Raw genomic sequence first — 24,722 nt, 5'->3', positions numbered from 1 at the left:
ACCAGTTACAGTCTTTTGAGTCTGTGCTGTGTTTAGTAGTTCAGTCATGTCCAACTCTTTGTGACCCCATGGACTATAGCTTGCTAGGCCCCTCTGTCCACAGGGATTCTCCAAGCAAGAATACTGGAGTGGGTTGCCATGTCCTCCTCCAGGGGATATTCCCAAACCAGAGATCGAACCTAGGTCTCCTGTATGGCAGGTAGATTCTTTACTGTCTGAGCCACTAGGAAAGCCCAAGAATACTGGAGTGGGTAACTTATCCCTTCTCCAGGGGATCTTCCTGACCCAAGAATCAAACTGGGGTCTCCTGCATTCCAGGTGGATTCTTTACCAGCTGAGCTACCAGGGAAACCCTTTGAATCTGTGACCTTCTAGCAAAAAACTGTAAAAGAGCCCAAATGAGACCAAGAACTTTGTAGCCATGAAACCAGGCCCTTTTAATATACCTGGATCACTGGTTATCAACCTGGGACATTTTTGTCCTCCTAGGGACTGGTTGGCAATATCTGGAGACAGTTTTGAATATTGTGACTGGTGATGCTGGTGGGCAAATTGTTATTGGCATTTAGTGGATAATGGCTGGGGATGCTGTTAAACATTCTACCATGCACAGGACAGCCCTCAACAATACAGAATTAATTCTTCAGGCTAAACTGTCTACACTGCCACTGTTGAAGGACCCTGATAACCTCTTTTTCCCATTCTTACAACTGGCCTCCTAATCCACAGGCACCGAGACCTAGGTCTGTGATGGAAGTGAGGGATAGAGAAGTGGTCTGAGATTCTGACCCCAGGAGTCAGGGGGACAGAGGAGTCCTAAGACTGAACCTGCATCTGGAGAAAGAGTGGGTCTCATCAGATCCAAGGGACCCTGATGCCTGGAATGTTCCCAGCTTGCCCTCAGAGCCTCACTCAGGCCTGCCCTGCCTACCCATGAGGCCTTCGACTCGGCTCCCTCCCCTGTGCAGCCAGCACGAGCCGGCCACACGCTTCTCTGTGATGTGGGGAGCAGGCGTGCGGTCGTTGGAGCAGGCCAGGCCCTCTTGGGGGTGGGTGAGGACATATCTCTGGTGCCATCTTTCCTGTTCTGATAAATAACTGATCTGTGGTTGAGGCAAGAAGGTCACCTCTGCCCAGGGAAGCTCAGGAACTAACCACTTGTGACCGGTGGGAAGAGACCAGGGTGCGGGCAGCGGGAAGTCTGCCTTCCCTGGCCACCAGGCTGCTGGGGGCAGATTTCAGAAAAGGGAAGTGCTGAGCTGGGGCAGCGTTTCCTGTGATCGTGGCGGTCAGGGCATTGGGGCAGGCATGCAAATCAGAGGGGAGGCTGGCCTGCCCCAGGAGGGGACGAGGTGAGCCTCCCTGAGCAGGCTTGGGCCAGGGGACCCTGGCTAGGCAGCTTGTGCTATCTTTCGTGGGTCTGGGCTGGAGGCTTTTGGATGAAAGGACTTACTAAAATGCCCATGGGGGACTTGGGTCCTCTGTTTCGGGATCTTCCAGAGCTCTGCTCTGCCCTCAGAATGAGGTCTACCAGGTTTGAAGAATTGCTCCTTGCCCCTTGTTATCTCCAGACGCTGCCTGTCCTGCACCTGCTCACGCAGTTCCTCTCCCCAGAGGCCTGCTGTCCCCTCCCCTTTGGGAAGCCTTCAGCCTCTGGCTGGGCTGCTCCGTGGAACCCCGTTCCTTCCCAAACACCAGAGCCCAGAAACCTATGCAGCCTGCCCAGCTCCTGATGCTGCTCAGGAAGGCAGCTTGTCTGCCTGAGTTCTTCTGTCTCTTGTTAGGGAGGGGCCTGGAGTGGCGGCCTAGGAGCGAGGAAGGGGGGCCAGGCCCCCACAGCTCCTGGAGCCCACCTCCCGTCCTCTGAGCATTACAGGGCATGAGCTCAGGCTCTGACCCCAGAAGGTAGCTGGGCCTGGGAGGGGAGCTGAGAGCAGACTGGCTTCCCTCCGGTCCCAGGACTGAGGTGGTCTGGTCCTCTGCTCCCCCTGCCTCTAAGCTGAGTCCCTCCTACCCCAGCTTGACTGTCCAGCTTTACTCCAGCCCTACCAGACCTTGTGGGTTCAGTCGCTTCAGTCGTGTCTGACTCTTTGTGACCCTGTGGATTGTAGCCCGCCAGACTCCTCTGTCCGTGGGATTCTCCAGGCAAGAAGACTGGAGTGGGTTGCCATTCCCTTCTCCAGGGGATCTTCCCCACCCAGGGATCAAACCCACATCTCCCGAGTCTCTTGCGCTGCAGGCAAATTCTTTGCCACTGAGCTACTGGGGAAGCCCACACCAGACCTTAGCAGGATACAAATAAACCCTGAGGCGCTCCTCTGTCCCTTCTGCCCTGGCTAACCCCCCATTCTAGTGAGCCCTGTGGCCAGGGAGCATGGCTCCATCAGCCCCACAGCCGTGCAGCCCACAGCCCTCTGCTCCTCCAGAGGCTCTGGGGCCAGCGAGGGTGGGTGTGCAGTATGTGTGTGTGGCGGGGGTCTGCTCCCAGCTGTGGCCTGTGTCTGGCAGAGATCGAGTCAGCAAGACCAGCCCCCACCTCTGGCCCACTGTGCTCCGGCCGCATGCGCTGTGCCTGGAGACGGCCAGGGCAGCCCACCGCCCCCATCTCTCCTGACCTTGGGTCACCTCTTCTCTCTTTGTCTGTCTCTGTCTCAGTCTCTTCTATTTTTCTCTCTCTTTCGTAAGTCTGTCCAGCCCCCGGGACTCCCAACCCTTCTCTTTCTATATTTATACATCTGTCAGTCTGTCTGTCTTGCTCTCTGTGTTTCTCTCTCCTTATCTCTCTTTCCTATCACCCTACCCCGACCCCGGCTCCTCTGCGTCTGCTGTGTCTGTCTCCATCTCCCTGTCTGCCTGCTTCTCTCTCTGTCTCTCTCGCCCTCCAAGCTCACCCCAGGCCCTCATCTTTCTGAGGCTCTTGTCGTCCAAGAGCCCCTGTAGGCAGCTCGGCCACAGTCTTGGCAGGACCTGCTGGGGCATTTCTTAGTCGCCTATGGGCCCTTGTCCTGTTATCAGTTGGAAATGAATCAGAGATTAGGAAACGGGGGGGAGTGGGGGTGTTATCGCCTGGCGCACACGGGGCTCTCAGCTAATCTCTGGTGGCCCTGGGTTCGAGAGGAAATGTAGTTGCAACACCGAGCCCTCCTTACCGTCACTGTCATGTCCGCGGCGAGGCGGTGAGGGGACATGGGTGCAAGGTTGGCAGGAGAGAGGGTGAGGTCTGAGCATGAGGCCCCAGCACCTGGCGGGTGTGTGCACACCCACACAGGCACACGTGCATACGTGCACACATATACACAGGAAGCCACCATTGCACACTTCCCCCAACGCCAAGCTTTGCCCCTCATCCTTCCACTCTTCACTGGATGACTTCTCAGCCCTGCCCCAGGCCCCAGTGCAGCCCGTTCTCCTCCTAGCAGACGGTGTAGCCCTTCTAACCAAACTCTCCTGCAGTGCTCAGGACCGGCCCAGCATTGTCCTTGTGGCCTCCAAGATTTTATGTCCAGTCCCGTGCCCTCTCCCCCAACTGTCTCAGCTGTCTTTGCTCTGCCACCCTGGCCTCCTTATCCTCCTCTGTGCCCCAGCTTTTGCACATGCTGTTCCCTCTGCCTGGAAAACTTTCCTCTTTCACCCTTCTGGCCGACTCCATGTGTCCAGGCTCACTCAGCTTTCATGTCATTTTCTCAGAGCATCAAGTGTCCCCATCAGCGCACTGTCTCAGGGGCTCTGCCCACCTCCTCCCTATCCCATGCTCTTCCTGCACAGCATGGATTTCCCATCACCACACTGGGCTACGCTTTTCAGGGGGTGATTCCTTGTGTCCCATCCACCTCTCACCAGACTGGCTGTGATGGGGTAGGGACCAAGTCCTCCACCCCCCATCCAGGCCTTGGCCCGGAACCTGGCCCATTACACAGTGGTTGCATGAGCAGAGAGGCGGACACACAGATGCACACAGAAAAACACACAGATACACTCACAGGCAATGCCTGGGAACTGCCGCACGAACAAACACCCAGACAAATCCATAGACATGGGCCTGCAAGCCCAAGTACAGAGAGACAAGAGAGACGGAGACCCACGTCTGTCCCCACTGGCCCCTGTGCTTCTCATCAGCCAGTGGGCACTCCAGTCACCTGGGCACCCCCAACCCTGCCCCTCAGGTAGGACCCCCTCTCTGTGGGGACCTCCTGGATTGTGTTGCTGCCCTGGCGTTGGCTTCAGGGAACCCAGGTCACAGGCTCCCCAGGCAGGATTCTCTGGGCCCTGCCAGTGGACTGGAGGTGTTAGTTCTTACACTGGGCAGCATTCAGATTCTACACATGGTCCCACAGCCAGTATGACCTAGTATAGAGATTAACACTGGGAACACGGCATCAGTTAACTTCTTACGTGGCGTTTTAAAGAGAGGCGACAGTTCAGGGAAAGATTGGAGCAGCACACACGAAGCTAAAGCTCGGTATTTTTCTCAGCAATGTTTTGCTTTCGGAAATCACCGCTGAAGTTAATCCGGTTAGAGTTTCTGTCCCAGACTCAAGGAGGTTCCAGCTGGAAACAGGCGGCCGTGGTGGCAGACAGGGGTGAAGGGTGGCAGGCCGCGGGGAGGGCAGGCTCTTGGGCGGTGGAGGGGTGCTGAGGGCTGGCAGCAGGAGGGCGGCAGTGGCATGGGGTGGGGTGGGGCCTCACCTGATTTCCTCTGTGAGTGGGGGTGGGGTGGGGGTGGGGGCATCTGGCCCCAGGAAGGCAGCGAGGTGGGGTGCAGAGACTAGCCTGCATTCCTGCAGCAGGGACTGGGGCCTTGAGACTTCGAGGCAACCATCATCCAAAGCAGCTACAGGCCGCTTCTCTCTTTCAGGTGGCTTTTGCCATCCTCCCCACCCAGCAGAGAAAAGCAGGAAGGCTTCCTTGGGGTTCTGATGACTTCTGAGGGTCCCCACGTCAGTCTTTGCCTGGCAAGAACCTACTTCTCTGCTGTCACAGCCCCGACGAGAAAGAACTAGAACCATGTGCGCTGTCCTGCTGGCGGAGGAGGAAGACAGCAGGGGACACTGCAGGGACCTACCTTCAAATTGAAGGGCATCTTCCCAGTTACCCACCAGCTGACCCTCTGCCAGCCAGACACCTCCACCGTCCCCCACCCTTGAGAGAAGGGTGCTCTTAAATTCTCCTTCCCTGGCGGCCCCTAGCAGCTTCGAGATCCCTCTGTCCGGATTTCCAGTCTCCTGCACCAGGCCCAGCCCTTGCCCCTAGCCCGGACCCCATGTTTCCAGACACACTGGCCCGAACGGTGCCCTGTGGGGAAGGCAGGAGGGGCTTCCGTAGCACCCTAGTCTCTCGCGCCCCGTTTCCGCGTCCCCCCCGGGGGCTGGCGGCTGGCCTGGCGTCTCTCAAATGGAAACGCTGAAGACTCCTAGGCTGATCTGAGAAACGTGAGAACAGGGCTGGGAAAATCGGCCGTTTTTGTGGTTTGGGGGTTTGAAGCGAGTTTCACAACTGATCTCCCAAGAACACGGTCCAGTCAGAAGTGTTCCCTGCCCGGGGGCCCGTTTCCCTGCTGGCTCCGGCGCTGACCGCCCGCCTGCCCGCCCGGCTGGGCCGTGAGCGAGGGGAGGGCCAAGGCTGAGGCAGGGGGCTTCGCCCGCCCACCCCACCTGCTCCCTGCATTCCCTCTTTGGAGGATGAACTCAAGGAGCTGAGATGATGGAGCCAGTTGGGGGGGGGGTGGCTCATGTGGATTCCGCCTGGTCCTTTGGCATAGAGAGAGGCGTCCACGTGGCACCTACCTCTCCCATCCTAGAAGTTTTTCTAGCTGCCCCTGGGGGCAGGTGTGCCCTTTTAACCTTCATCTGTGGGGACAAGAAGGCCAATAATTTCCTTTGTTGCCAGGATCTTGGGTTGGAGCTGACTGGCATGGGGTACCAGAGGGACCTGCTCTGGCGGGTCAGGGAGAGAGTGGGGACCCCAGGGAGCTCCACCCAGCTCACCCTGGACCCCCAGAACTTCTATCGCTTCCTTTGCAGATGGCGCCCAGCTGGGGCGAGGAAGGGGTCCCCCTGCCTCCAAGTGGCCTGGCCCCCCAGCCTGTCCTTCCACTCTGGGAAGTCCCAGGCTGCCTCAGGCTGGCCGGGGCAGAACTGAAATTGGTGACATCTGCCTTTCGGGGCCCCTCAGCTCCTGCCCCCGCCCACTCGCCCCAGAGTCTTTCTGTAGGCGCTCCCTCCAAAGCCAGGAGGAGGAGCAACCGTGTGCTCCCTGAGTGATTGCGCCCTCCTGTCCTCCACACTCCCACCCCCTCCCGGGCCCTGTGAGAGCCGGACACTCCCCAGGTCTGGAGGTTGGCACGTGATTCCGTGCTCTGCCGTCCCTCTGTCAGGGGTATGGTGTTCTCAGACACGCCATCTCCCACCACACATAGCGGAGGGGGGTCAGGACAGTCCTGTGTCTTGTTACCAAGTGAGGGTGTGGCTGGAGACTTGCCATGTCCCGCAGGACAGCTGAGAAAACAGACTGGGGCTAGGAGTCACCAGATCCACGGCCAGGGAGACGGCAAGTCGCGTGCTTGGTCAGGGGAGTGGTCAGGTGGTCACACAGACGTGGTGGGCCAGCCTGGTGGAGAGTCCCACATGGCCACGTGCCAGGGCCAGGGAGAGGCGGTGTGGCCAGACACAGTGCCTGGCTGGACAGGAAGGTTCGAGCAGACCCATAGAATCCTCTCGATCGGGACCAGATGAGCCTGAACGATTGAACACGCCCGGGTGGACAACTGGTCAGCATCTGAGGACCCCTCAGGGAGCCTGGCTCTGGGGTGGGGGTAGCCAGGCAGGTGAGCCCCATGGCGTTGTGATCAGGTGGAGACACCCAGACACGGCAGCCGGGCCGGGCCCGGGGAGGCTGGGGCTCTCCGTGTGCATCAGCAGAGTGCCCGTGTCCCCTTTCCCCGTTCCCTATCCATACACCCCCTCCCAGCTTCCTGTTCCTGTTTTGGGGCCTCAGGAACTTCCTCTTCTCATTATGGTTCAAAATGGCTTGCTGGTCTCAGCTGGAGGCCCAGCGGGAGGATGGTCCTCCAGCCCAAGGGACACAGACGGAGAGAGGGAGAGGGGGCTCTGTGCCCCCGCGGGGTGGCGGGGCTCGCAGAGACCAGCGCCCCAGCCCTGAAAAGGCTTCTTCCCCAGCTCCTCAGGGCTTCTGGGGTGAGCCCTGCTCAAGGCCACAGTGGCCAGACCTCGCTGGTGTGACATTGCACAGTCACTGTTGTCTGTCCCCTTCCTGCCTCAGACAGAGGACCAGAGGGCTTCTTGCCCTCCTCTTCTTCCTGCTTCCTCCCACGCTTGACACAGACACTTCATGGGCAGCACCGCGTCGGCCCACGAGCACACAGGCACACACACTCACACACGCGTGCAGGTGGCCCCACCAGGAGCTGAGCAGCTGAGGCTTGGCCTGGGGAGTGTCCTCGTATGTGCACGCCTTGGTGGGCGTGTGTGTGTAGGGGAATCCCGTGTATGTGTGTGCAGATCTCTCCCGGTGAACATGTCGGGGGCGCCATCTCCTCCCAAACGCATCCTTCGTGCTGAGCAGAGCCTCTCCCTCAAATGAGGCTGAGTTGCATCCTGCCAAGTCCCGGAGCTTGCCCTCAGGGGGCACAGGGAGGGTTTCCCTCCCTGGGTGACTCCTCAGGGGTACCTAAGGTGAGGGTGGGGGGCATGGAACTGCACAGGGCATGGGGGGAGGGTGCCAGGAAGGGTACCCAGGGCAGTCCTCAAGTTGCCACCTTGGACCACCTTGATCTGCTGGCGACGTGAAGTCACGGGCCCCTGGTGAGCACCTGGGCCTAGGGTGGGGCTTCGGGGCAAATGTGGGCAGAGTTGCTGGGGGCCGGGCTCACATCCACCTCCCTGTTCCTCCAGCTGAGCGGGGATGGAGCTGAGAATTCAGAGGCTTCCTCCCAGGGGCTGGGGCAGGGGTCAAGGTCAGGACAGTGCCTCTCCACTACGGGTTCTGTCCAACATTTCCTGAGCACTCGCTACGGGCCAGGGGTCTCCTTCACTGTCTGATGACTGTCACTGTGACTTACGGATGAGCAGGCTGAGGCCATGTGGCCAGGAGGCTGTGGCTCTGGGACCCAAAACCGGTGGGCACCCTGCAGGGACATGCATCAAACTCAGGGCCTGGCCACCCGGCTCCCTGGGGACAGTCCCACAGGGAGACACTGTAGAGAACTCAAGAGCCCAGGGTCACCCGGTTCCTGCTCGGCATCTGGCTTGTGCTCCCCTGAGCACTGAGGGGAGGCAGAGAACAAGCACCGGCTGATTGTTTACACGGAGGTCTCGGGGCCATAATTAAGTCTCCGAGAATCAGGCCTTTATCGGCCAGGTTATCTCGAGCTCTGAAGGGGAAACATCCTGGAGCATCTAATGAAGGAAAGTTGGACAGGTTTTAAGGCTTTTTTAAAGCGTGAAGAATAGGCCTTTGTTGCCAGCTCCCCTCCTGTGGCAGCCTGCCTGGTCCCTGGACTCTGGCGGCTGCCCCGGGCCAGGGGCAGGGCCAGGCAGCTCCTGCAGCCCTCATCCTGCTGGGCTGAGCCCCGTGGCCCTGACCACTAGTGGTTCCTGTTCCAGTGGCACTGCTGGCCATGGGCAGGGCCCCAGGAGTGCGGTCCTGAGGTCCTGAGTGCAGGTCCTCCCCTGCTCAATTCTGACATGGGCTGCCAGCCTGAAGCCAAACCCAGGTTGGGATGGGGTGGGGCTGGTGATGAGGGGTGACCTCTGATGGCCCAAAGCCCTGCATGACCTGGCTTCATGCCACCTCCACCAGGTCTCAGCCTGCCCCTTTCTCAGCCTCTGCACCTTTGCTAAATCTGTTCCCTCCACCCACGATGCTTTTCCCTGCTCTTTTGCCCCTAGCAAATTTCTACCTAAATGTTAAGACTTAGCCTGGGCATCACCCCCCTAGGAGCTTTCTCTGCACTCCAGGCCAGCTTCCCTGACCCTCCTCTGAACCCCCCAGATACACGGTCTCCATGCCGCCTGGTGTGTGTCCCTTGAGGGCAGGTCTTGGACATCAGACCAGCCCTGTGCCCGACTCAGAATTTGTAAGCGCTCAGTTCCTTAAAGGAAAACAGGAAAGGAAAAGTGAGTAGGGGCCAGTGACAGGTTGTAACCCCCCGAGTTCTCACTGCAGCTCCCTGAGGGAAGAACCTTCATCCCATGGTACAGAGAGGGAAACTGAGAGCTGGGGGCAGAGGTGACCTGCCCACAGCCAGTCGGATGGCGGGTGGAGAGTCTAGGGCAGCGAGCAGCAAGTCTTTTTGGTAAAGGGTCAGATGGGAAATCTTTTAGGCTCTGTGGGCCGTTCGGTTCCTATTCTGCTGCCACTGCAGGGCAAGAGCTGCCACAGATGGGGCGTTCACGAAAGGGTGTGCTGTGCTTCAATAAAATTTTATTTGTGCATTTCACATCGTGTTCATATGTCACAGAATATGAGTTTTCTGTTGATTTTTTTCTACCTTTTAAAAAGTGGAAAAATCATTCGCTCACAGACTGTATTATGGGCTGAGGCTGGTGGTAGACTGATCCAGGGCAAGAACCAAGCCTCCTCACTCTGAGACTGACCCAGTTAGCAGTCCCCTGGGGCCCCCGCTCAAACTTGATGTGTGCTCAACAAATGGAGGGCCAAACGAATGAGGGAGCTAACTAACCAACTAACCAGTTAACTAAGCCCTTATCTTCTGGGTTCAGAGTAACCCCCTTCCTGAGTCTGGGCTTCATTAGACCTGACGGATCCCTTGTCCCCTGACCTGTCCCACTGACCTCTTGCCCAACCCTCATCTTTCAGACCTCTGACCAGGCCTCTCATCCACCTTCAAGCTGCCCAAGACGGTGGAGAGAAGCCTAGCAAGTGCCCAGAAGCACTTCAGAGCCGAGGGAGTTGCTTGGCGGGGTGGCTGTGTGTGTGGGTGAGGGGTTTGGGGCTGAGAGGGGGTTCTGGCTACACCTGGGGGTGTGGCAGCGTTGTCTGGGTAGGCAGAGGACACATTCCAGGGGTAGGAGCAGTCAGACTGCACCACCAAAGTAAACCCAGGGGAGCTGATTTGAGGGGCTCCTCACCCACTCGGCTGGGCCTGCCCGTGGGGTGTGCATGAGCCAGGAGGCTCCCAGGAGGCCCCAGCTTGCCTCCTGTAAGCCTACCTCCACACCTGACATGAGGCCCTCCCTATTCCACACTCATGAGTTTGGGTTCAGTATTGCCCTGTGTCCATCATTCATTCACTCAACAACCATCGGCGCACCTCCCACCAACTACCTGCCAGACAGATCCCCTTCGGGTTTCAAGGTTCTTACTTCATGGGGCTGACAATCCAGCAGAGAAGACAGAAATGGACAAGTGAGGCCAAGGACAGGGCCCATTCCTAAGGGCACCAGGAACTGGGAGTCCAGCACAGGGGGGCATGGCCAGCGTGTCCCTGGACAGTGACTGGGGGTTGCTTCAGGAGGGGTCCCTCGGGTGGGAGGCAGTAGAGCCCAAACCTGAGTGAGGAGAAGGGCCAGCCAAGCAAAGATCCAGAGGGAACCCCCGGGCAGGAGCAAGCTGCTTGACAGAGAGCCCAGAGAGATGGGCAGACCAACAAGTATGGGGACAGGGAGGCGGCCTTGCCACCCAGAACCCGACAGGACACTGTGGGGAGGAGGGCAGCAGATACAAGGGGCCTGGAGCACCTTTGGGGGGCCAGGTCAGGAACATGACCAGACTGACGTTTGCAAAGATCCCGGGGCGCTGCTGAGGGTGGGATCTGCAGGGGAAGATAACTGTCGCCAGGTGCGTGAGAGGGGCTAGCATGTGGACAGGAGTCTGGGCTTGGGGGAGGGGGTCAGGGCTGGGTCTCGTGCTGGAGCAGGCACAGAAGGCTGGGCGGGACGTGGGCGGTGGGCAGGCCCTGAGACTCCTGCTCTTGGCCTGGCTCTGGCGTTGGCTTGGCGTGCGGCCGCCGGGGAGCCATGTGTGGGCATGTCCCAGGGCTGCCCGCCTGCCACTCCGGAGACAGGAACCGTGGGCAAGATCTCAGTGCTGTGGAGTGAGCCGGGTGGTGGGTGGCAGGGGCCTCCCTGGGCCTGGAAGCCAGCCCAGGGGACAGAGAGCTTCTCCACCTCCATCCAGCTGTTGTCTGTCCGTCCAGCCACTGTCCGTCGAGGACTCACTGCCAGGCATGGCCAGGCACGGCCCTGTCCCAAGGTCTGTCTAGCTAGGCAGACTGTAGGAAGCGAACGTCTGGTCTGATGAGACAGCCATCTGCATCTGATGGGTGTCCCTCCCACAGAAGGGCGGTGGGCACCTCCAGCCCCAGTCTGGTCCCAGCTGCCTCTCCTCCTCCCTGTCCCTGTTTCCGCAGAGGTGCCAGGATGTCCCAGGCAGTATCTTCCCCCTAAGATAGACCCTGAGTGAGATTCAGGTACTTGGTCCTGGTCTCAGACTTCCTAGGCTGCCAGGGGTGGGCTCCTGGGCACCGTGTGGCTCGTAGCTTCAAGCAAGGGGACCAAACAGGGTGAAGGCCACCGGGCAAACAGAGTGGTGGTGCGGGGGGTGGGTCTGGGTCTGTGTGCGTGTGTGGGAGCTTGGAGACAGGAAGGCCCGGGCATGTGTGTGTATCTGTGTGTACATGTGTGACTCTGAGTGTACGTGGGTGTGTGGGTGTGAACGGTGAGAAGGTATGGGTGTGTCTGTACCTGTGTGCGTGTGTGTGCATGGTGTCTTCATGTGTACGGGTGACTGAGAGCATGAGGAGGATCTGCGTGCGCCTGTGAGCATATCTCTGTGAGTGTGTGTGTGTGTGTGTGTGTGTGTGTGTGTGTGTGTGTGTGGTCTGCACTCCTGGGGCTGGCGTGGCTCGAACTGCGTCCCCTGGCCTGTTTCCCTTCTCCCCCACCCTCCTTCTCAGCGAGTGTTGACTCAGGGAGGGACGGGCAGCCTTGGTTCAGGATTTCCTGGTTGGGCAGAAGTGGTGTCTTGAAAAGGGAACAATTGTATCCTGAAGTGGACGCGGAAGGGTCTGGGCTGTGCAGTGCTCCTTGGGGCCCAAGGCCGTCTGGGCTGAGCCTCCAGAGGCAGCTACAGAAATGCTTTTCCGGGAGCGGGCCTGGAGGACTTGCCCTAAAGCCCTTCCGGATGCTCTGCACATGCTCAGCGGGCCACACAGGCTGGGGCTCTGGGCCTGGATGCCCCCTTTACAGCCTGGAGGGGAGGGCACGGCGTGAGGGAAGGGGGACCTCCAGTGCCCCCGGGAACCCTCTGTCCCAGGGGCCCCACCAGGGGGGGCCAGGACGTCTGGTTCCCTGCCCATTTCTCCCTCCACAGGCCCCATCCACCACAGCTTCCACAGATAAAAATGAAAATCTTCTGAGGCTGATGATCTCAATCTAGGAGTGAGTGAAAAGTCCCAGGAGATGCCTTTTGGGGGCCCCTTCTGAAGTGTTGCCTCTCTTGGGAGGACCAGGAGCTTTGAACCCCTCCATCGTTCCTGAGAGAGGCAGAGTCCTGGGCTATGGACCTGCTGAGTCAGTCACCGGATTCAACAAGGTCCCCTCCAGGTGTTGCTGTCCACTTTCTAAGAGGGGCATTAGGGGGGCTGATCTGCACCCCCTACGCCCCATCACTCTAGTCCCCCTGTGAGACCCGTGTCTTGGGTTGGATGAGGGCAAGGCTGGGGTCGGATGAGGGCAAGGCTGCCCGGGGTTGGGGCTGGAGAGGGCAGGCAAGATGCTGAGAGGGTGGGCTCCAGGAGGGAGAGAGGCCCGGCTGAGGCTGGAGAGGTGGGTGGCCAGCCCTGGCCCCGAGGGCTCCCTTCTCCAGCCCGTATGAGAGCCTAATCTGCAGGACAAAGCAGGGATTTGCAGCCCCAAAGCCGATAATTCGGCTACAGCGCCTCTGTCAGCACCTGCTCGGTGGGGAGGGAGGAAGCGTCCCCAGGGCTCAAGGAGCCGCCTGTCCTGGCTCCTCTAGGATGGTCCGGGATGACCGGGACTTCAGCTATCCCCGCTCAGGGTCAGCACAAGTGATGGCCCCTTTGGGGGTCCCTGGAGCACCTTCAGTCCACACACACCCCCACCCCACTGTGAGCTCAGGCCTCTGGTGCCTGTCCCCCACAGATACTGGCACCACGGCTGTCCCCTGCCAGAAAAACAGGCCTCACTCTGGCCAGAGTTGGCAAGGAGGGTGTCTGAGTGACTGGGGGTGCCTTTGGAAGCTGAGGGAAGGAGAGCGCTCCGGGGCCCCCCTTGCACAGGGTGACCCAGGGGCTCGGTTCTGGGCCTCCGGTTGGTCTCCGGCCTCCACCACACCAGGCAGCCACAAGCCGGGTGGCCGTTAATAATTAACCCCGGGCTCCGGCCTTGACCTCGTGGGCCTCTGAGTAAACAGACCTTTCTGGCCAAGCGTCCTCAACCTGCTGCAGCCCGCTGGGCCCATCACGGCCCCTCCGCCCCTTGACCTCTTCTGGCCTCGTGGTCCAGGCTTCCCTCCCCCTCCCCAGCTGCAGGCTGGGGCACTGGTTAGTGGTCTGGATGTCTGAGTCTCTCTGACCCCCACACCGATCTGCACACCACCTATTCCTGCCCCAGCACTCAGTCTCTTGGCACCTTTCCCCGCTGCTCCTGGCCTTCGAGGTGGGGGCCTCTTCTTGGACTAGGGTTTGCTGATGGACGTCTCAGCCCAGGCCTCAGCCCCCTGCATCACCACTGCTAGGGCTCGTTGAACTTGGAACCCCCAGCACAACCTGGGGCTTCACTGCTGACCTTCTGTGATGTGAGTCTTGTGGACGCTGACATTCGGGACCCGCATCCCAGGTCTGACCGGTTGATCTGGGATGGACATCCCAGGCCAATAAGTCAAACTCTCCCAGGCACACAGCTAGCAGCTTGGGCTGCATTGAACTCTCTTGTGTAGACAGTCAGGATCAGCTGTCAAAAGGCTCAGGTTCTAGCTCCGGCTCTGCCCTAACTGACGGTGTGACCCTGACCCTCTGGGCCTCAGTTTCCCCATATGCACTGCCAGCAATGGCATAGCAATCCTCGACTTGCCAGCCCCAGGATTTTAGACCGCATCCTGGTTTGGAGTGAGAGACAGGACAGGAATATTGCATGTCCTTCCCTGCTCCAGATCATCACTCGTGGATATAGTCATCTGAGCCCCAGTGTCCCTGGCTGCCAGCGTCGACTTCCTTCCTCTAGGGCTGTTCTGGGGAACCAGCTCTCTTCCTCTGTCCGACCACTGAATCCCCAGGCAGGGCTGCTCCATTCCTGACCTCTGGAAGTTGGTCACGTGCCCTGGGCCTGCCCAATGGGTGTCAGCCCTGAGAGTTCTGTTGAAAATACTGGGAAAAATCATTTTCTTTTCCCTAGGTGGCAAAGCAGGGGAATGTGAGCCTGGAGGCTGTCCTGCTGGGAGCCTGTGTGTGGGGGTGGGGTGGGGGGTGTGGAGGAGCACAGAGGGAAGTAGGGCTGGGAGAGGGACGTGGATTTGCACAGCTGAGAACCAGCTGTGCCTGAAGTCAGTACCATCCCGGGCTTTTTCATCACAAGAGCTGATGAATTTCCTTTCGGCTCAAAGCAGTGCAAATCGGGTTTTTTCCCCAATTTGCACATTCTCACACCTGACTCAGACCATGCAGAGAAGATGCCACAAACACACACTAGCTGCAAATACACATGCTGCTAAACTTCTGCATAGAAAAAGTGAATGAAGAGGAGGGCCAATGAGGGAACCAGCCTGGCTATAGCCAGGGTGTTGAGGGAGGAATTAGCATGAAGGAAGGGCCAGGCCAGGTTAGTGACAGAGAGCTTGGTACCCTGGGGTCTTGGGAGCCACTGGAGGTTCTGGGTGAGGAGATGACGGGCAAATGGGTGAGGCTAACCGGCTGGAGCTCACCAACTGGAGCTCACCAACAAGGGGACAAATATGAATGTTTGTGCTTGATGTCTGTGTGTGGAGGCATACACACACACACACACACACACACACACACACATTGATCCTTGCATGCAGCAAGCATTCTGTGGCCCACTCTGGGAGTCTTTGAGTCTCTGTCCGTGGCAGAGGCCTGGAGCTGACTCTGCACCTGAGTCTGTCAGAGGCCTCTGGTCAGTCAGACCCCCTCCACCTGGGGCTGTGTGGTTCCTGGGAGCCCAAGGACCGCTTGTGTAGGGGGAACCCAAGGAGAAGGGGCTGCCTCTTCTTCCCCACGCAGGGTGGAAGAGACACCTGGGTGGGCCTCTGGAGGGGCAGAGACTCAGCCCCACCAAAGAGAGCTGTCTCATGGAGGCTGGACTCAGAGAGAGGCCTTGTCCTGGTGCTTAGGCCATTCCCAAGACTCTGGGCAGTTGAGCGTCTCAGAGGCAGAGGGCTTCAGACACATGGTACACACCACACACATACACCACATACATGCCTATGACAGACACAGCACATGGATGACACACTCACAGATGGCCATCTAGTGAGCCTTGCAGGGCAGGGGAAGGTATGGGGCCTTTGTGGAAGGGAGCAAGGACTATAAACAGGGAGCCCCACCTCCAAGGCTCCTGCCTGACCCCTGGGCTCTGGCCTGGAGAAAATCTTACTAGCGCTGGGACCCCTGAATTGGGGACCTCCTCTTTAAGCTGCTTCTCTGATACTCTTCTTCTGTTCCTTTTCTTTCCCCTACTTAGTCTTGCCTATTTCAGCCCCTTCCCCATTTTTGGCTCTCCGCTTCTGTCTCCCAGAGGGACACCCAGGGGAGGAACCGAGCCTAGAGCTTGGGCTCAGGCCCCTCGGCCACTCCGCCCAGCTGTCATCGTCATGCTGCTCCCTGCCCTGCTCCCTTGCTCCAGCCAGAGCGTCTTGCCCTTTGTCCTGGAACTGCCAGCACCCGCGGGGGCCACTAGCCTTGCCTCCTCCCCCAGCCTCTGCAGCCCCTGCTCCTCCCCCGGGAGGTTGGCCAGCAGGCTGGACCGTGGGGAGGCAGCAGAGCCTGGACACGTGTCCTGGCCCCAGGCAGAAGCCCAGCGCTGGCCGCAGAGCCACACTGGCCAGGCCCAGCTCTGTCCCCTGAGGTTCCCGGAGCAAGTAGAGGGCAAGGCTCCTGCCTAGGCAGTGTGGACCCCCACTCCACTCCAGGTTGGGAAACTGAGCCCATCTGGTGAAGCAAGATGTGGGGTGGCCCCCAGCAGAATTGAGGTCAGCCAGTGATGGCCCTGTTGCCCCTCTCAGTGGGGCTTCAGGGAAGAGCCTTTCCTGGAAGGGGGAGTGAGAAACAAGGACCCTCTCTCAGCTGTGGATCTTTCCATGGTGGGAGCTGACTAGGGGACCTCCTTCGGGAGGATAGGGAGGAGCGTCTTCCAGCCTGGGCAGTCACTGTCCTGGAGGCCCTTATTGTGATCAGTGCTGTCATTAAGTCCAGAGCTTGCTGGCACCCATCTCCAGGAAGCCCACCTGGGCTGAATCAGAAGTGGGAGGATCCCAGATCAACCGGCCTTCTTCCTCACCAAGCACCTGGACCAAGGACTCGTCCTCATCATGTTCGTTAGGCTAGAAGTTGCAGGAACAGGGCTCGGGCCTCTGCTCTGGGAAGATTTTAGCAGTCACCTTCCATTCTTGGGCCTCAAGACTGGACTGGTCACTGAGAGCCAGGGCTGCATTGGAGATGCTCTGACCTGACATCTCAGAGTCCAGGGCAAGGCCCAGCTTCTGATCATTGATGGGCTGGAGTTTGAGCAGGACCCTTGCTGGGAAGCCCTCACCCTGGCTTGGCCCAGAGCTGTAGGTTGCTATGGCAGATGAGCCTGGAAAATGTCAGGAGATACCAGCAGCTGGAGAAAGGGCAGGTGGGGGCGGTGATCAGTGTCTACTATGGCTGCCTGGGTTTGCATCTGACTCTGCTTTTCCCTCCAGGAGTGGGTTGTGCCTATATAACATGCACATGTGTCCAGCCTACTGCCTGGCACAAACTTAGGCTTCAATCCATGGAGCCATTAGTCCTGTTCAGGTCAACATGCTCAGAGGGCTGGAAAATTCGTCATTTCTGCAGACCTGGCCAAGACTTGTCTCCAGGCAAAGGGAAAAACTTCTGACTAGATCTCCTCTTTCTGGGCCCCAGTGTCCTCAAGGCACAAATATGCAGTTGTGTATACACACACACATACACACACACTCACACACATACACACACACACACCTGGCTTCACTCCTCAGGACCCAGCCACCTGCTGGAAAACCAAAAGGGGCTTTTTCAAAATAATGATTAAGAATCAGCATGACTATTCAAATCGAAACTCCCTAAGCCCCTCTCTGGGGTATCAGCTCCTCTGGAGCCTGTGGGTAAAAAGCTCTTACCATAGTGGAAAAAGTAGTCTGCGGAAACGGAAATCTTCCTCAATTTAGCTGAGTCATTTTCTTGCGGTTAAGGAAGTCCAGGTCGCCCCTGGCCCTTCCCCTGATGCTCAGGGCCCAGTCAGCCTGGAGGACCCCAAACCACACTCCCCCATGCCTGCCCCTGGTTAACCCCAGGGTCCTTTCCGCAGAGCCCTTGGCAGTAAGACACTCCGGCCCCCTGCTGCTTCCCACGGCTGCTTCCTGATCCTGGGTGGGGACCCAGAGCCCTGGAGAACCAGGAACTCCAGTGGCACCCCAGTGTGGACTGTGGGCTACAATGGATGGGAAATGGTCACCTCTGGCAGGGAGTGTGCTCTGGGTGCCCACTGGCCCACAGTCTCGGGCCCCAAGGAGGCTTGCTGCAACTGAGGGTGGTGAATGGGTGGCTCTGTCTCATCCTGAATCTGAGGAGCCTGAGCCCATGGGCTGAGGTGCTCGGCCCGCGAGTGGCAGGTTCCTGCCCAGCGTGGGCTACCAGTTCAATGGAAGCTCAGGCTGGTGGGTGCCCCTGCCTGGCCACAGGCTGCTGCCCATCCCTTGGAGACCCTTAGGAAGCTTCCAGAGGCTACTCTCTGGGAAGATCAGGAAGGTGTGGGCGGCCTGAGTGCTGTGTGGAGGGCCTTGAATGTGCTAGTTGCCTGGCAAAGAGGGCAGGCTGACTCTCGGGGTGGGTGATCTCTAAGTATATCTATGCCACATGCCAGAAACCAGGGGCCTTCCATCCAGCCCTGCCCTTCCGACCCTGGTGTACTTCCTCGGCTATCTGGGAGTCACCAGGAACCATGAGGCTGCCCACTCGTCTGCCCTAAGGCCTTCCTCAGCTGACAAGGGTCACGTGCTGTCTGGGGCTCTGTTTCCTGCCTGAGACATGGAGATACCAATGCCCACAGCTCGAGGTCATTGGGAAATTAAAGGAATAGCAGAGGAAGAGGGAGCCGGGAGGCCAAGCCCCAGGGTGCCTGTGGGGTAATGGAAAGCCCTGATGTACCTGGGGGAACAGAGGGACCCCATGCTTCAGTTTTGGGGCCTCAGGGGCAGTCAGGCTCAGCACCACTCTTTGTTGGCCGCGGGAAGAGCCATGTAGCAGATAGGGCTGGGGCGAGTCACAGCTGGATGTCAGATCACCTGGGAACAACCCTTGGCCTAGAGATTCGGGGAGGGGAGGAACCAGCCAGACATTACCTGTGTCCCGGGAACTCTGGAGAGGAGCCCGGGCCTGGAGATACAGCCGGGCTTGAGTGGGTGTTGGGGCCCACGGGGGACCCCAAACCAGAAGGATCAGGGCACCACAACAGGTGCCAGGGAGGCCCGCCTCCCTGGAGGGCCCCTCGGCCCATCTCCATGCCCAGCAGACATCCCCTGGCCTGGACCTGGGGGCCATGTTGCCCAGAGTCACCCCACGCCCACTTGGACCGGGTCCTCCTGAGGCTCTGGCAGCCAGCGTTTGGGAAATTAGGTGAGGGGGGTCTGGGACGGGGGTGAGGAAGGGAACAATTTATGTCTAAAAGTCATCTTGAAATTTTCAACATATTTTTTATTTTTCAAAACAAAAGCTCTACACGTGGTGGGGGGGGATGGGGGTTGAACCTAGCTTTGTGGGAAATGAGTCAGACGGCCATAAAATGTGTTTTTCTGAGCCGAGGGGATTATTTTACATCTTGTGGCATGAAGACACTGAGAGGAAGCCCTCCTCCGGGTCCCTGGCGGGGCTCCCTGTGCGCCAGCCTGGGCTGCAGCTTCCCCTGCCTTCCTGAGCTGGGGGCTCTCACTCTCCCAAAGGAGATGAGTGCCGTGCCCCTTCTAATGGCCTGCCTTCTCATCCCCCAGGCCTCAGCCTCTACCTCCCTGACCTCACAGCCCATTCTCTTTGGCAGGAGGGAGGCTGGGAAGGGGGTGGCCTCGTGGTGGGTACCAGTTTCACCGTGTATAGTCAGAGAATCTGGTTGAAGTCCAGTGGACCTCCGGAGCCTCCTACCCCTCATCCCTTGGACAAGCTGATGTGGGACCTTCCCCAGAGCAGCTGAGGAACTTACAAAAGCACCTGCAGGCCATTGGTGCTCAATAAAAAAGACCTTCCTTCCTCACCATCAAGCAGCATCCAAGAGTACAGGTGACAAGGGGCATAAGGGGCAACCTTTTCCTTTGGAAGTTCTTCTTAAGGCCAGAAGGGCAGAAGTCGTCTCCTAACCTCCCCTACATAGTCAGCATCCCCACCTATCACTGTGCTCCTCCGGCCTCCCCCAACTCTGGTCCCAGAGATTGAAAGCAGAATTCCTGCCTGAGGGTTGGAGGTCTCAGAAATGATTGTTGTTGTTGTGGTTAAGTCACTCGGTCATGTCCGACTCTTTGTGACCACAGGGCCTATAGACCACCACGCTCCTCTGTCCATGGGATTCTCCAGGCCAGAAGACTGGAGTGGGTTGCTATTTCCTTCTCCAGGGGATCTTCCTGACCCAGGGATTGAACCCATGTGTCTCCTGCCTTGGATGGTAGATTCTTTACCACTGAGCCACCTGGGAAGACCTCAGAAAGGCTAGGATCAAGGTATTCCAGGTCGGGAAGATCCCCTGGAGAAGGGCTGGGGTCCTTTCTCATGGCAACCTGCTCCAGTATTCTTGCTTGGAGAATCCCATGGACAGAGGAGCCTGGCGAGCTATAGTCCATGGGGTCGCAAAGAGTCAGATACGACTAAGTGACTAACCCATGGGGGAATAGGACCGGGTGGCTCCAGAGGACTCAGGTTACAGCTTCCAATTCCAGGTAGGTGTTGAGTGGGAGCAGGAGGCGGGGCCGCTGCCTGGAACCTCTCCTGGGGCAGCTGCCCATCACCACGTGTGTACCCTGCAGCCCCGCCTCCACGGGCTAGAGTCACAGATCTCACGGATAGCCTGGGGCCCAGAGGATCTGTGCCGCCTGTGGGAAGAGGCTGCTGGCAGCCTGAGGTGGGGCAGAAGCCAGGAGTGGATCTGGGGCCCGAGTCACAACAGCTGATGCCAGAACCCACCCTCCAGCCCCACCTTCCTCCCCCAGGGAAGGTGAATTTGCTTTTTGTTTGGAAGGGAGGAGACGCTCTCAGTTGTCCTCACTCTCCATCGGCTCCGCTCTGCCAGGGACAAGAGGACAGTGGGCACGAGCTGTTTTGCCTGTCTCATTTTCTAATTCCAAACCCCTGGATTTTCCCTGGAGCACCTCCCAGTCTTCCACTCTCAATCCATGCAGTGTGAGTGGAGCTGACCCCCTCCCAAAGGGTCTGTGGCAGGGGTCAGAACACTACTCAGGATTGGCCAGTTAGGGCCATCCATACTCCTGGAGATAGAAGCTGGCTCAATGAGGAGCCTATGGTCCAAAAGAATGCAATTCTAGGGCTTTTGACAAAACTAATAAAAAAATCAAAGCTCTCTTCTGGGTTGCTGGGTGTCTGTTTGGATGTTTCAGGTCAACGGGAGCTTCTAAAGGGAGACTGACAGCAGCACAAAGGATGGCAAACCAGGAAACGCCGTGAGAGAGGACTCTTGATGACCCAATCAGGCTGCTGGATCCAGCTGTGCCTGAAGACACATCTGGCTGACTTGTCTCTTCCTCAATGCCCTTGGCTCCATGCCTGGCACAGAGGCAGGATTTTGGGTGAGAGGTGCCAGTATCAAATGCTCCTTTCTGCTTAGACCACTCAAGCTAGGATTCTGTGAGCATATGTAAGCCTATTACCTAGAGCTAAGGACCAGCCTGGAGTGAGGGCCCAGTCAGAGTAGACAGCACATGACCAGGCTCATCAACCGTAGAAACCTAGGTATGTGGGTGAAACGGGAGTCAAGGGCAAGCCATATTACAAGTGCCTCCCCATGGATACCTCCCTCAGGGGCAAATGTGGGAGCAGACTTCATGGAAAGTAGCTTTGGATTTTCCAGTGATTACATGTAGAAAACCAACCAGCCAGATACTCCTTTGGCTTCATCTTTCCATCTGTCCAGTGGGTACCTCCAGTTGTCGAGGGCACCGAGGGTGGAGAGCTAGTTCATTTTGTTAGATGTGTGTCGGCATTTCTAACAGTGGAATGTAACTCCATGAGGGCAGGTCTGCCAAGTGGGGCTCAGTGCTGTGCCCCAGAGCTGAGGAGGACAACTCAGTAATCATTTGGTAAATGAAGGAAAAAGCTTGGGTTCTGTCCCTCCCCTGCTTGAAATCCTCTGATGGCTTCCCGTGGCCATTAAAATATGAAAAACCTAGATTTCTTTGCTCTATCCTGTAAGGAAGGCGACCATGTCATTTATTGAATAATCAGGGGTACTTTGTGAGTCAAGGGGGTGCTAGAAACAATTGTGCTGGAACAGCAGTAGTAAAGTAGGTAAACTAAGGCTCTTTCATGTCAGTGGGATGTGGGACAACTCCACTCCAAAACTACCAGCGGGCTGGCCTCTGCCTGGCTCTCCAGCTTCATCTTCTGCCTCTCCCCTCTCCCCACCACCATCCCAGCTCGCTGGCCTTTCCCAGACCTTTGCTCTGTTTCTCTACTTCTCAGAGAAGTCCTCTGAGCGCCTGGGTCTTTCTCATCGCTTTGGTGTCCCCTGAACGCTGCCTCCTCAGGGGTGGGGGGGAGCCTTCCCTGACCACCCACCTCCACTCAGGCAATCTCTGCCATGAGGTTGAGTTTCATTCTTTTCTCCTTGCCCTCGGCTCTCTGCCCTCAGCACAGAGGCTGATGGGGAGGGGGTGGGAATGAACCCAAGATGTTTGGGAGCCCAGTTCTCAGCATCTGTCAACCTCTGAGTCGAGGCTGGTGCTCCAAGCACACATCTCCAAAGTGAAAGTGAAGTGAGGGAACTTCAGCTCGGGAGGGAGGCAGGGAGGCGGGAAGTGGAGAAGGGGGAGGAAGAGAGCAGGGAGCGGGGTCAGGATTCTTCCAGAACTAAGCTCAGTAGTGGGCCCATCACATTCACCCCAGAAATCAGATGCACTCTGACCCCAGCCACTGGGACACTTCTTTTAAGAAGTGTCTGGAACCTGAATGTGACTGCGGATTGGAAAGCAACATCTTTGGAGCTCTCAGAGGCCGGACAGAAGACACCAGAAATGTTTATGATTTTCCTAATTACCTCTGTCCTCTCTGATATGGGGGCTCTATAAAATTGTCACAGCCGTGGTTGTCACTGGACTCTGGCTCGCCCTGCACGCACGCGGGTGTTTGTTTACGGAACACAGATGGCGGCAGGGCCTTCATGTGGCTCTGACACCACCCTTTGGCTGCCACGAGGGACTGGCCCTTCTCCAGGATTGCCAGACAGATTCGCTTCTCCAGATTCTTTAAAGTGAATAAACCTGAGTCTTGGTGGTCACTCAAGGGTCCTTGGCAGAAAACCAAACTCAACCTTGCTACTTCCAGTAGAGGGATGTTAACAAAAGCGGACCGTTGGCGAGGTGTGACCCAGGTTGAAGAAATCAAGGACGCCCCCAGGCCACAGCAGCAGTGGGCAGCAGCACAGGGCTCCAGAGGTGAGGCAAGCATTTGTGCTGCCAGAGCCCCATGAGAACTGGACCCATGGAGGGCAGAGTACAGGCCACCTGAGGGGGGCTGTAGTCTCGTCAACTTGCAGATGGGGTGCTGCAGCAGGAAGAGAGAAGAGATAAAACGCCCCCCCCATCTCTCTCTCCTTCCTCCGTCTCATTTCCGGCTGATACCTACCAGTGGCCAAACCCAACAGGAAGCCCAAGGCCCAGGAGGCCCTTGGTGTGGCCCACCTAGGCCAGACTCACAGGGCAGAGGGCAGAGAGAGCAGGTGTCAAGTTGATCTGAGGGCAAATGAAGAAAAACCAGCAGGACTGGGGAAGGCATTCAGGGATAACAAAATGGTCAAGCTTGGTGGAAATCCTTCTTCTCTTATCCCCTAACTATCCCTCGAATTTGTCCACCTCTGGGCTACAAAGCTCCCTCACTGGCCTGACTGAGGCCTGATGCCCACCCCTTGCACTTCAGCAGAGGCACTGTAATAAGCAAGCCTAATCTTGATGTTCTCCGTGGCTCCTGCGGCTTCTGGTGTATTGACCAAAGTCTGAACCCTTGCTTGTGAGAGCCTAATTGCTTGACCCAGCTGACCTCCAGCCTCAAGTTTCATCCTCCACCCCCTGTGCCAGGCACTGTGGCCGCCACACTGGATGCTCTTCAGGACCCCGAAGGCTATGTTCCCTCCTACTGCAGAGATTGGTACATGCGTTTCCCTCCGTCCGGATGCTGTCCACCCAGCCCCCGACTATTTCTAAATCCCACCAATTCTTCAGATCTCAGCTTAAAAACCACATTTCTAGGAATGACTTCCCTGACCCCACAGAGCCAGCAAGGGCTCCTTCTCGTATCTCCCAAATCTCCTTACTTCGCAATATGCCTTACAACTGTCGTTAACTAATCAATTGAGTAATTCTTTGTTTATTGTCTGTCTCCCTAAAGAGACAGTTGGTGAGTACCACAAGAGCCCACTCTGTCTGTCTAGCTTTCTGCTCTGCCCAGGAAGTGCTGGGCACACAGCAGACACTCACAAGTGCTTGCTGAGGGCCTGAAGGAGAACTTCCAGCTTCCAGTAATGGCAGGTTAGGTGATTTGGGCCCATCCTGGCACTCAAAGCAACTAAAAATGCTGGATAACAATTTTAAAATGTATTAAAAGCACTGAAGCATTGGCAGTATCAAAGGGAATTGCCAGGTCAACACTGGGTGAGGAAGGAATCCAGACAGGTAAGCAAAAGGAGAAGCCACTTTTTTCCCTTGAGGCCTTGTCTGATCCCAACCAATTTGAATTTTATTTTGACAGCCTCATGAATGAGAGAGACAGAAATCAAATCTCAGAGCTCACACAGGTGGAGCCATATAATAAGACACCCCACCCCCCATGCTGATATGGAACTCCAAGAGCTACATTCTCAGGACAAGGGTGAACCAGAAGTAGACCAGCCCTCACATGAGTTTGCAATCTAAGTCTCATCTCCTAGGTGAGCTAGCCTTACAGGTGGAATAAGGTGGTCCTGAACTAGACATATTCCTCACTGTTGGGCAGGAGCAAATAAAAATGCTCTCTAGCAGAAGGGATTGTTGTGCTAAATCCAAGATTTTTCTTCTGAACAATTTTTTCTAAAACAACGATCAGCACATGGTCAAAGAAGATTAGACACACAAGAAAATGAAGCACTAGAGCAAAAATTAGAAGAATCAACAGGAAACAGAAATAGACCCTTAAGACTTCAAATTATTGTCTGTGAAAGAACTGTACATGTGATGTTTAAAGAAATATGATATACTTACAAATAACTGCAGGGAATGAGAATCTATGAAAAGTAACA

The sequence above is a fragment of the Giraffa tippelskirchi genome, chromosome 7 (assembly GCF_054371585.1).
Source record: "Giraffa tippelskirchi isolate mGirTip1 chromosome 7, T2T-mGirTip1v1.2.pri, whole genome shotgun sequence".
In the NCBI taxonomy this organism is placed as follows: domain Eukaryota; kingdom Metazoa; phylum Chordata; class Mammalia; order Artiodactyla; family Giraffidae; genus Giraffa; species Giraffa tippelskirchi.
Note: the sequence above shows the minus strand (reverse complement) of the source record.